Here is a 13402-nt window from a genome sequence, read left to right on the forward strand (position 1 = left end):
CTCAAGTAAAAAGTCCATCCAGCATATTATAATGAATCAAAACTTTCTTGTATTCCGATTTGGAATTTATTCAGAAAACTCTTTCTGTTGCATTATTAAATTCCTGTGGAAGTATTCTTTGATATTTGTAAGCTAAACGAATGGAAAAGCTGAATTACTTCGTGCTGTATCTTCCATATTCTTCTTATCGACTTCTTTTCTTCATACCTTCCTTCTTCTACCTGTTCAGTAGTCTGGTTTTCTTCAGTTGTTCTTACGAAGCAGTCTGTTATACCATTCGTTGTGATACAATAATAGTTGTTTTTGGTAAAATATATGACTTTTATAAAATCAAACAAATTCGTCAGGATACATACATCACTTTTAGATACATGAGATACACATCACATTCAGCTTACATAACTTGCACATTTTGAGACGATACTGCAGAAAATTTTTTTTTGTTCAGCACAGATAACTTATCGAATTGAAATACATTATCTTTTGATGCGTTTTAAGTCATTTTTCTGTGTTTCCAATTCTGGCTCTTGATAAAAACATGCGTCTTATCTCTTTCGTCAAAACTATCCTTAAAAAAGAATTGTTACTGAAAATGATCAGATTTTGGACAAAAGAATGGAAATTTTGTGAAGATGGTGGCCAAAGAGATATGTCGCCGCAGGAATCTGGACAGTCTAGCTAAAGATTAGTTGACACAAGCGCACTATAAATAAACATATTTTACTCAAGTGGCCACTGAAGAAGTGCTACACTGTTAATAGTTTGTGGCAGCCGTGGCTAGGAAAAATAGGGACTCTTGACAGCAAGTTTCCTTCTACTATTATCAGCCACGTTCTGAGTAACAGCGCCACGTATCATAAGGTCACTATAATACTTGCCACAGCCACATTTAATCTTACGTAAACTCTTGTAAGACTGTCACATATTTAGTGTGACATATTTAAACCTGGCATCCGCCAAAAGGAATTTCTTCTCATAATATCTATTCTAAGCGCGGATTAATTCTTCATAGATCACAAGTTCTGGCCCCGAAATGGGCAACAATGTGCAATACATCCTATTAACTGACACAAAGGCCGTTGTTGAAAGAGAGACTGTTTAACGGTACTTGGCATTGGTGTGCAGATAGATGAGCTTCAAACTGGTCCAGTTACTGAACCCACTCCTCTTGAAATGGGCGAAACTGAAGCGCTAAGGATGACTGTGTAAGCTGTGGCGCTGCCGTAATTGGTGGCGCCTGTAGGTGATTCTCATTGGCTGCCGTCTGCATCCGAATTAAGCCCTTCATAAGCTCAGTAACCTGCGTCATTTGTGGCCTCTCTATCTGAAGAAGCTGTATTAGATCGAGCGTTGGTGCCAAAGGCGCTTGCAATTGTGGCGCCACTAACTATGAGACGGGCTAGCTTGGGGCTTGGGGCGATGCGATAGCCATGGCAAAGCAAACAATGCTAAAGCTAAATCAATATGTGGCGGCACGAACAAGTAAAATAAGAGAAAATGGCATGCACGGATCTGAAGCAGATATATCGGAAAGCACAAATGGTAAAAGTTCAATAAAAAATATCCAGAAAGCGCTAAGAAAAATAGGCGTCGAGAGAAGCAAAGTGATGCGTGTGTCTATGTACACCGAATGTTTGCCCGTAGAGCTAGCTATCAACAGCTCGATCTAATGTTCGGCACCATGTAGTAACATGATTGCTGCCGAGGTGGCCGCCGCTTGTAACACCGTCCTGGTAGTGGTCATTAGTCGGCGGCCTGGATGTTCTTCATTGGTCAGGTCACCCTATTGGTGACAATATTCAAAGCGCCGCTCGCAGTGCAGGAATTTACATGGAGACGCCAGCTCTGCCAGTATCGATAAGCTGCGACACTACACTCCTCCCCTCTAACCTCCTCTCCATTGTCGTGTAGTGACGACAACTGCAACAACAGCGGGGCTGGAGGCATGGATGCAGGAAGAGACGAGGAGGCAGGAGCCGAAGCTGTGGCTGGTGCCGAGCTCCTGTATTCGTCCCGGCATTCGCTTTGAGGCCGTCCTGGAACGCCAGCCGAGAAACCAGACGGAATGTGCGTCTCTGCATCCAGCAATAGTGCGAGGTCTCCTGGTGGTCGAACCGATACGGTGTCTCGAATTGGTGCGTCGAACCCCTGGTCGGCCGTGAAGTGGAGAGGACCAACGCCTGTGGACGTCAGCTGTCCGCTAGACGCCGGATTACCTGTAGGGTGCAGGACCATAGGTTCATGGCCAGGTGCTGGCGACGCAGGACCCCAGGTAGCCAGAGAAGATACCGGCTGCATCACCCGGTCAGGCAATGAATCTGTGAACAAAGAGTCAGTAGCAGGATAACGCAATTTACAGGCGCCAATTTGATTCAGGTGCCGTCGCTGCAATCTGCCTGGACCCTGTATAAAAAATATACAATTACCAAGCAACCTTATAACGAAGCCGCGTTCCCAGCACTTCCGATCGCTACTTGACCTGAAAAAAAACTAGGCTATTAGTTTGATTCGTAGCATGAGGAAGAGGAGTAGGCATCGGCCACCGCGGTGGGCGCAGCAAATGGACTAAGTTGCGGTGGCGCCGTCCATGAAGCAACTCCACCAGTGATGCGCCGTTGCGACACGGGGAATGGCAGGGTAACAAGAAGAGCAACAAACCTTCATACCGCTTCTGGTGGGTGCGTAGTTCATTCATCAGCTGCTTATAAGCGCGCAGGCAGGTACCTTCATCGATGCACCAGCTCCCTCGGTTAGCTGACAGACTACAGATAATGTGGCATACGGTATCTTACATGTATCGAACCCATTGCTTCCTTCTTACGTTGAGGGATACTGATCACTACCTGTTTCTTAAGAAATTGTACACCTATCGTAGCAAGGAACTCGAACATTTCTTTTTCTTTCTAGAAGATGAAACAACATCGCAAGAAGCTCTTTCACTTCATGGCATTACGATGTACCTTCGGTATTGGAACTTGTTTCTGAAGACCTTAGTCATGCTAGAGACCGCCTACGACCCGCTTCCACGATTTTCATGGTCTCAAGATAGAGAAGATAGATAAAACCTTTATTTCTTAAATACGGAAGACATGGTGGCAAAAGTTATTCGCGGATGTTTTGCGAAAAATGTAGGAACTGTAACGAGAAATAGCAATAAGAAGTAAAGGAATAATGTTGTGAACAGCACTGTAAAGCATGACGGCAGTTATGGTGAGGCATTGGCGTCGGATGTTGTCTTTCAGCATCCCTAGAGATGTCGGTCGATCACGATACACTTGCGACTTCAGGTAACCCCAAAGCCAATAATCGCATGGACTGAGGTCTGGGGACCTGGCAGGCCAAGTATGACGAAAGTGGCGGCTGAGCACACGATCATCACCAAGTACAAATGGTTCAAATGGCTCTGAGCACTATGGGACTTAACTTCTAAGGTCATCAGTCCCCTAGAACTCAGAACTACTTAAACCTAACTAACATAAGGACATCACAAACATCACCAAGCGACGCGCGCTAGAGATCTTTCACGCGTCTAGCAATATGGGGTGGTTCTAATAAAACTCTTTTCACTGATGTTCCTTTTCATTGGCTACTCTTTCGCAGGTGTCTCAGATTATGCTTAAAGCAGTCATTTGGAATTTTCGGTTGCTACGGCTGAAAAAAAGTGCGTCATGTTATCTACGTGTACCATTTATCACAGTTAGCTGCAATATGTTCTACGACGGTAAATTGACTTAAATGAAAAACCTCTTTTCTGTCTCTGCCATACTACCATTTTTTCTTTCCCTGTCATTGTACCTCATGCTCGCATTTTTCGTGTTTTGCTGCAGGCTTCCAATCTAGTGCGAAATTTCATAGTAATTGATATCTATTTCGCATAGTTGACATGGTTGCACCATTGTTCAATAACATGAGTGACTGCGTTAGCATTTTGAAGGTTTTGTTTCGTCCGAAAGCCCATGCTCACGTCTGATTTCAGTCACCTCTGTAATATCAATTTCTATTCGCAGACAGATATACCTTTGCAACATCATTAAAACATTTTTAATCATTAAGCTGAATATTAAAATGTTTGAACTTTTTTCTTTTAATATGTATTTGTCTTTATCAAACTACTTTCAAAGAATGTGGTATCTCTGAAACAGAGATGTGGCAGCTGAATGGAAAGCGTCCATTGTCTCTTTGGATCACACGATAGATCCTCTCAAAATACCTGTCTTTGGCTTAAGTAGCTTATCTATGTACAGTTATGCCTCTATTGCTTTTCATTTATTATAATGTTGTTCTACCAAGAACGGACGAAAATTCAGTTAGCGTTAAGTTTTTATTGTTGTAATTCTGACATTATCCTCTTCTTCAACTGTCCATGTAAGTAAATTCTTTTCACACATGATTTAGCAATCTTAAGTTAATTTAACTCTCCGTGGATGAGTGTCTGCGCCTCCCATTTTCACAGCTGCTGGTGCTTCATCGTCTTGTATTTGATTTCTATCTTCTTTAGCTCGCGTATTTAAATCTTATCTGCCTCATCAAAACATGAGGCCCGCTCGAGGGGAAATGCGTGAATTGTATTGTCATAACTCAGGCAAATACTCCTGTGCCTTCTCAAAGACGATAAAATGGTGAATCGTTTCAAGATTCAGTACAAGTCAGCTGAATCGCATTCATTCTGTAATTTTGTTGTTAAATAGCAGCCTTTGTCAATGTGCTTCTTTTTTCTGGAAGTCGGTGGTTCAATTTGTAAGACAACGACACAGTTCTGAGAATTATTCGTTATAAATTTGTGCTCCTTACTGGTTAATCCCCCCCTCTCTCCATGAACCATGGAGCTTGCCGTTGGTGCGGGGGCTTGGATGCCTCAGCGATACAGATAACCGTACCGTAGATGTAACCACAACTGAGGGATATCTGTTGAGAGGCCAGACAAACGTGTGATTCCTGAAGAGGTGCAACAGCCTCTTCAGTAGCTGCAGGGGCAACAGTCTGGATGGTTGACTGATCTGATCTTGCAATATTAACAAAAACGGCATTGTTGTACTGGTAATGCGAACAGCTGAAAGCAAGGGTAAACTACACCCGTAATTTTTCCCGTGGGCATGCAGCTTTACTGTATGGTTAAATGATGATGGCGTCCTCTTGGGTAAAATATTCCGGAGGTAAAATATTTCCCCATTCGGATCTCCGGGCAGGGACTAATCAGGAGGACGTCGTTGTCAGGAGAAACAAAACTGGCGGTTTGTGGATCGGAGCATGGAATATCATATCCCTTAATCGGGCAGGTAAGTTAGAAAACTGATAGATTAAAGTTAGATATAGTGGGAATTAGTGAAGTTCGGTGGCAGGAGGAACAAAACTCCCGGTCAAGTGAGTACAGGGCTATAAATATAAAATCAAGTGGGGTTAATCCAGGAGTAGGTTTAATAATGACTAAAAATAGGAGCGCGGGTAAGCTGCTACGAACAGCATAGTGAACACATTACTGTAGCCTAGACAGACACGAAGCCCACGCCTACCACAGTAGTACAAGTATATATGCCAACTAGGTCCGCAGATGACGAAGTGATTGAAGAATGTATGATGAGATAAAAGAAATTATTCTGGTTGTGAAGAGAGACGAAAATCTAATAGTCATGAGGGACTGGAATTCGATAGTAGGAAAAGGAAGAGAAGGAAAAGTAGCAGGTGAATATGGAATGGGGGTAAGGAATGAAAGAGGAAGCCGCCTGATAAAATTTTGCACAGAGCATAACATCTAACACTTCGTTTACTAATCGTGAAAGACGGTTGTATACATGGAAGAGGCCTGGAGACACTGTAAGGGTTCAGATAGATTATATAATGGAAAGACAGAGATTTGGGAACGAGGTTTTAAATTGTAAGACATTTTCAGGGACAGATGTGGACTCTGACCACGATCTGTTGTTTATGAAATGTAGATTAAAACTGAAGAAACTGCAAACAGGCGGCAATTTATGGCGGTGGACGTGGATAAGCTGAAAGAACCAGAGGTTATAGAGTGTTTCAGAGAGAGCATTAGGGAACGATTGACAGGACGGGGGAAAGAAATACAGTAGAAGAAGAATGAGTAGCTTTGAGGAATGAAATAATGAAGGCAGCAGAGGATTAAGTAGGTAAAAAGACGAGAGCTACTTGAAATCCTTGGGTAATAGAAGAGATATCGAATTTAATTGATGAAAGGAGAAAATATAAAAATGCAGAAAATGAAGCAACCAAAAAGAAATACAAACGTCTCATAAATGAGATCGAGAGGAAGTGCAGAATGTCTAAGCGGGAATGTCTAGAGGATAAATGTAAGAATGTAGAGGCATATATCATTAGGGGGTAAGATAGATACTGCCTACAGGAAAATTAAAGAGTCTTTTGGAGAAAAGAGAACCACTTGTATGAATATCAAGAGCGCAGACGGAAAACCAGTCCTAAGCAAAGAAGGGAAAGCAGACAGGTGGAAGGAATATGTACAGGGTCTATACAAGGGCGATGTACTTGTGGGCAATATTATGGAGATGGAAGAGGACGTAGACGAAGATGAAATGGGAGATATGATACTGTGTGAAGAGTTTGGCGGAGCACTGAAAGTCCTAAGTCGAAAAAAGGAGTAGACAGTATCCCATTAGAACTACTGATAGCCTTGGGAGTGCCAGCCTTGACGACACTCTGCCATCTGGTGAGCAAAATGTATGAGACAGGCGAAATACCCTCGACTTCAAGAAGAATATAATAATTCCAATCCCAAAGAAAGCAGGTGTTGACAGGCGTGAAAATTAATAAGTCACGGCTGCTAAATACTAACACGAATTCTTTGCAGAGGAATGGAAAAACTGCTAATAAGTCACGAGATTTGCTATTTCGGGAGCAAAATAACTAATGATGGTCGAAGTAGAGAGTATATAAAATGTAGACTAGCAATGTCAAGGAAAGCGTTTCTGAAGAAGAGAAATTTGTTAACATCGTGTATATATGTGTCAGGAAGTCTCTTCTGAAAGTATTCGTATGGAAGTGAAACGTGGACAATAAGTAGTTAAGACAAGAAGAGAATAGAAGCTCTTGAAATGTGGTGCTACAGAAAAATGCTAAACATTATGTGGGTAGATCACGTAGCTAAGGAGAAGGAACTGAATAGAATTGGGGAGAAGAGGAATATGTGACACAACTTGACTAGAGGAAGGGATCGGTTGGTAGGACGTGTTCTAAGGCATTAAGGTTCAAATGGTTCAAATGGCTCTGAGCACTATGCGACTCAACTTCTGAGGTCATAAGTCGCCTAGAACTTAGAACTAATTAAACCTAACTAACCTAAGGACATCACACACATCCATGCCCGAGGCAGGATTCGAACCTGCGACCGTAGCGGTCGCTCGGCTCCATAAGGCATCAAGGGAACACCAATTTAGTACTGGAGGGCAGCGTGGAGGGTAAATATCGTAGAGGGAGTCCAAGGAATGAATACACTAAGCAGATTCAGAAGGATATAGCTTTCAGTAGGTACTTTGAGATGAAGAAGCTTACACAGGATAGAGTAATATGGAGAGTTGCATCAAACCAGACTCTGGTCTACAGACCACATCAACAACAACAACAACAACAACAACTGGTTAATATGAGTTGTTAGGCTGAGTTATACCTTAATAGTTGCAATTTACACCGATGAACCAAAACATTATGACTATCTGTTTAATAGAGTGTTGGTGCATTTTTCAAACACATACAAGTGTGTAGCAGCGATGTATTCTACAAGTCCTTGCTAGGTTTCCAGAAGCATGTGGCATCAGATGGGTGCTCACAGGTCTCTAAATTATCGCAAATTACGGAACCACGGTTTGTGGGCACGCGCCTGGCGCCCGATATGTGTTCCAGCAGCTAAAGGTGAGGTACATTTGCTAGCTAAGACATTAATGTGAGGTCACTATCATGTTCGTCAAACCACACTGCAGCACGATTTAGACCGTGTATCGTGGAGAGTTATCCTGCTGGAAGATGTCATCGGCCTAGGGGGAGACTTAAAAGAATGAAGCGATGCAGGTGGTCCGCAGTAATGTTCAAGTAGCTCCCTGCTGTCATGGCTTCTTCGAGTACTACCATATGTCTCACAGAATCCCAGCTCAATGTACCCCATGGCATAATTCTGCTCTCACCGGCCTGCATCTGTGGCACAATGCAAATTTCAAGCAGCCATTCACCTTTTTGACGGCGTGTAAGAACCCAGAGATCGATATGGTGTAACAAGAAATGCAACTCATTCGACAGACGAAACATATCTACTGATCCACTGTGAAAACCCAGTGTAGCTGTGCCCACTGCAGTCGTAACTGACGTAGGAGATGTGTGATGTGGAGCTCTGTGTTCAACAATGGCCGTTGAACGGTGTGCTCCGAAACACTTGTGCCTGCACCAGCATTGTACTATGACGTCATATTCGCCACAGATCGTGGATTGCACAGTGGGGGATCCTCCGCCCTCTACTTTTTGTACTGAGACGTGGACGTCCAGTACCATATGGCCCGCGCGCTGTTCCACCATCCTTCAACTACTTTCCCTAGGTGCTCACGATAGCAGTACGCAAACAGCCGACCAGCTTCGTCGTTTCAGAGGTTCTCGTTTCCACCAGCAGCGCCACAACAATATGCCCTTTGTCAAAACCGCTTATAGCAATGGGTTTCCGCATTTGCGGCCAGCATCTTTGCTGTAATGACTGCCCATTCGTCTCTTCCGCTTGCATGTTTTCCTCACTGCGTCATGTGCCCGCAACACCACCAAGAACCTTTAAACTTCACAGTGGGCAGTAGTAATAATGTTTCCGCCGCATAAATATACATCCTGTAAATTTTTGCCATAGACTAACTTGCATTACGGAAAATACGGTGGATGGTCTTCATCCTTTTGAGACTATTGTTTTACAAATTTGCTCCCAGTCTTTAATTTAGCTTCTTCCGTGTAGTCTTACCGTTCTAAATAGGCTTAAATACCTCACCTGCATCAGTTATGTGCATTTTCTGGCGGAAATTATACCGTATCTCGTGTTCTCACATAATAAAGAGGCACTGAACCTACTAAACATGCTACTTCCTTTTACATCGATGAAGTTCGGAAACAGGATATTACTAGTAAACGAACTGTTCTGTTCTTCTTAAGTGAAATTTAGTCAACGGTGTCACGTTCTTTTCTCGAAAATTGTTTGGTGCTCTAATTTAGAGTTTCTGTCACAATTTTGCGCCGGCCGCGGTGGTCTCGCGGTTCTAGGCGCGCAGTCCGGAACCGTGCGACTGCTACGGTCGCAGGTTCGAATCCTGCCTCGGGCATGGATGTGTGTGATGTCCTTAGGTTAGTTAGGTTTAAGTAGTTCTAAGTTCTAGGGGACTGATGACCACAGCAGTTGAGTCCCATATTGCTGAGGGCCATTTGAACCATTTGAACCACAATTTTGCAGTTAAAGTACTACGATCTTTCAAATGCATTTGCCAGCAGTAACGCTTTTCTTACCCTCATGTCTTAGCAGATGTCCTATCATCCTGTCCCTTCTCCTTATCAGTGTTTTCCACCTATTCCTTTCCTCTCCGATTCTGCGTAGAACCTCCTCATTCCTTATCTTATCAGTCCACCTAATTTTCAACATTCTTCTATAGCACCACATCTCAAATGCTTCGATTCTCTTCTGTTCCGGTTTTCTCACAGTCCATGTTTCACTACCATACAATGCTGTACTCCAGACGTACATCCTCAGAAATTTCTTCCTCAAATTAAGGCCGGTATTTGATATTAGTAGACTTCTGTTGGCCAGAAATGCCTTTTTTGCCATAGCGAGTCTGCTTTTGATGTCCTCCTTGCTCCGTCCGTCATTGGTTATTTTACTACCTAGGTAGCAGAATTCCTTAACTTCATTGACTTCGTGACCATCAATCCTGATGTTAAGTTTCTCGCTGTTCTCATTTCTACTACTTCTCATTACCTTCGTCTTTCTCCGATTTACTCTCAAACCATACTGTGTACTCATTAGACTGTTCATTCCGTTCAGCAGATCATTTAATTCTTCTTCACTTTCACTCAGGACAGCAATGTCATCAGCGAATCGTATCATTGATATCCTTTCACCTTTTATTTTAATTCCACTCCTGAACCTTTCTTTTATTTCCATCATTGCTTCCTCGATGTACAGATTGAAGAGTAGGGGCGAAAGGCTACAGCCTTGTCTTACACCCTTCTTAATACGAGCACTTCGTTCTTGATCGTCCACTCTTATTATTCCCTCTTGGTTGTTGTACTTATTGTATATGACCCGTCTCTCCCTATAGCTTACCCCTACTTTTTTCAGAATCTCGAACAGCTTGCACCATTTTATATTGTCGAACGCTTTTTCCAGGTAGACAAATCCTATGAAAGTGTCCTGATTTTTCTTTAGCCTTGCTTCCATTATTAGCCGTAACGTCAGAATTGCCTCTCTCGTCCCTTTACTTTTCTTAAAGCCAAACTGATCGTCACCTAGCGCATTCTCAATTTCCTTTTCCATTCTTCTGTAAATTATTCTTGTAAGCATCTTCGATGCATGAGCTGTTAAGCTCATTGTGCAATAATTCTCGCACTTGTCAGCTCTTGCCGTCTTCGGAATTGTGTGGATGATGCTTTTCCGAAAGTCAGATGGTATGTCGGCAGACTCATATATTCTACACACCAACGTGAATAGTCGTTTTGTTGCCATTTCCCCCAATGATTTTAGAGATTCTGATGGAATGTTATCTATCCCTTCTGCCTTATTTGACCGTAAGTCCTCCAAAGCTCTTTTAAATTCCGATTCTAATACTGGATCCCCTATCTCTTCTAAATCGACTCCTGTTTCTTCTTCTATCACATCAGACAAATCTTCACCCTCATAGAGGCTTTCAATGTATTCTTTCCACCTATCTGCTCTCTCCTCTGCATTTAACAGTGGAATTCCCGTTGCACTCTTAATGTTACCACCGTTGCTTTTAATGTCACCAGAGGTTGTTCATATCAAACATAATCATGCTGCATGCTTTTTCCTAATCCCACTCATCAGCCGGCCTGTGTGGCCGAGCGGTTCTAGGCGCTACAGTCTGGAACCGCGCGACCGTACGGTCGCAGGTTCGAATCCTGCCTCGGGCATGGATGTGTGTGATGTCCTTAGGCTAGTTAGGTTTAAGTAGTTCTAAGTTATAGGGGACTGATGACCTCAGAAGTTAAGTCCCATAGTGCTCAGAGCCATTTGAACCATTTGAACCCACTCATCACTCACTTCCTGCAAGAGGTTTTTACTTTGATATTGGAATGTTGTTATCCCATTTGGAATTAGAGCAACTCTCCTTCGTTGCAAAATGCTTTTTATTAATTGTGGGTATAAAAGTTTACACTCAGGAAACAGGTGAGGAATTACGGTTTATCGCGTACCTGTAACTAAGTAAGTGGTAAACCTCTTTTACTTTGGATAAGATGCGGGATTGTCATCAGCACAATATGCGTTCCTTTTCCATAGGACAACGAATTATCGTAGCACTGCCCTTGTGGGCACAGAGGTTTGCGTGTTAACGTCAAGCTGAGGGCTATGCTGGCGGTAGCGTAGCTACTGGCCGGGTCTCTCAAGCCAGACAGGTCTCAGCGGATGAACCAGACAAAGTGTGTCCCACAACGCCCCATCCCTTTCTTCGTCCCTTTCCATAGCGCCTTCCCCTAACATCCTAGGACCCAACAGCGAAGCGGATGAAAGAGGAACATATCACACCTGAGTTCCCCGACGGTCACGTAGGTGGAAGAGATGATGCCACAAGAACTGGCTGCAAAGGCGCTGCTCCACTGTCCCAGAGCTCGCGGTACTTCGCTGCAGTTCTGGTGTCTGAAATCACATGTCTCATACGTACGTGCCGCGATGAATTGTTGCAGAATTACAGTGAGCGGGTTACTTCCTCGTAAGTTGAGATAAGTTGAGATGTACCTTAAACAAAGACACGCGATTCGCAGTTTCTTCTCCCATCTTCCTTGAAGGCCAGTGGCGATGAGATAAAGACGGTGGTAGCAGGCGTGAGTAAGGCTGAAAGCTACTAGTCTGGACCTGCATACTAGCGGCAGGTGTGTGATGGTCGCCTTCCTGAGAACTCATGTGACTACTCAGGGATCTGGTCATTCGTCTGCGACTGGGCAGGCCCATTTAGGATAACCGCTGCCCTCCCTGAATGGGCAAGGCCCTAAGAAAGGCTGATTAAGCATAAGTAGTTTCACTTGTACCAGGCTGGGAATCCGCACCCAGGAGGTTACTCCTAATTTGCAGACGAAAACCAAGAAAGAACAATATGATAAAGACTACTGGAACATGGAATGTCAGGACTCTTCTGGATTTAAATGGAAACAAACCAGAAAGAAGAACAGCTCTTCTCATCCACGAGCTAGCTAGATTAGATGTAGATGTTGCTGCCTCAAATGAAACCAGACCATCAGGCGAAGACATCTTAGTCAGGCTAGCTCAGGGTACACCATATTTTGGAAAGGAAAGGATGCAAGAGAACCGCGTACCCGTGGTGTAGGATTTGCAGTAAAAACAGAAATAGCGAAATAACGTCCATTAACCCCTATTCGAGTCAATGAAATAGTTGTGAGTCTTCGAATTCTCATTTCTGGAGACAGCTTCGTCACCCTCGTCTCTGCCTACGCTCCCACATTAGGTGGAGAGAAGGATACAAAGAATCAGTTCTCCCATCAGCTGAGCAATGTTCTCGTCAAGATACCAACCGCAAATAAACTCTTGTTACTAGGCGACTTCAGTTCTAGAGTTTTTGGGGTAACAATGGGTAATCAAAGTGTAGGAAACTGCACTGCAAATGGGCTGCTACTTCTAGGTCTCTGAGGTGAGCATGAGTTTTGTATCACCAACATGCCTTCCGCTTACCTAACCGTTATAAGACAACATGGTTTCATCCACGCATCAAACACTTGCATCTCAGTGACTATGCCAGCATGACAAGAAAGTCGTCCTGACCACAAAAAACAATTCGAAACATCGATGGTTGCTGGACCGAACATAAACTGCTGGTTAGCCATCTGAGTATCCTTGTCCATCGTAAACAACGATCCTTCTTCTTAAATCCTTCCAGGAGGAAATGCAACATCAACATCCTCCAGAATGAAACGGTTCGTTTTCCCTTGCAAGACACACTTTTGGAACGACTTAGCAATAGCCCAGTTAACACAACAGATGTTGAACACGAATGGTCCACTTTAAAAAAACATCAAGAAGTCTGCAGTGGTAATCAAGGTTTTGATGCGAAGTAGATAAACGATTGATTTTATGGCAACAACGAAGTGATTAAGAGCCTCAAAAGTAAAGAACGGGATATATTCCTATTTATTGCTCAAGATCCATCCTACCTGGAAAATAAAACACACT

This window comes from Schistocerca nitens, chromosome 3 (genome assembly GCF_023898315.1).
Source record: "Schistocerca nitens isolate TAMUIC-IGC-003100 chromosome 3, iqSchNite1.1, whole genome shotgun sequence".
Classification (NCBI taxonomy): Eukaryota; Metazoa; Arthropoda; class Insecta; order Orthoptera; family Acrididae; genus Schistocerca; species Schistocerca nitens.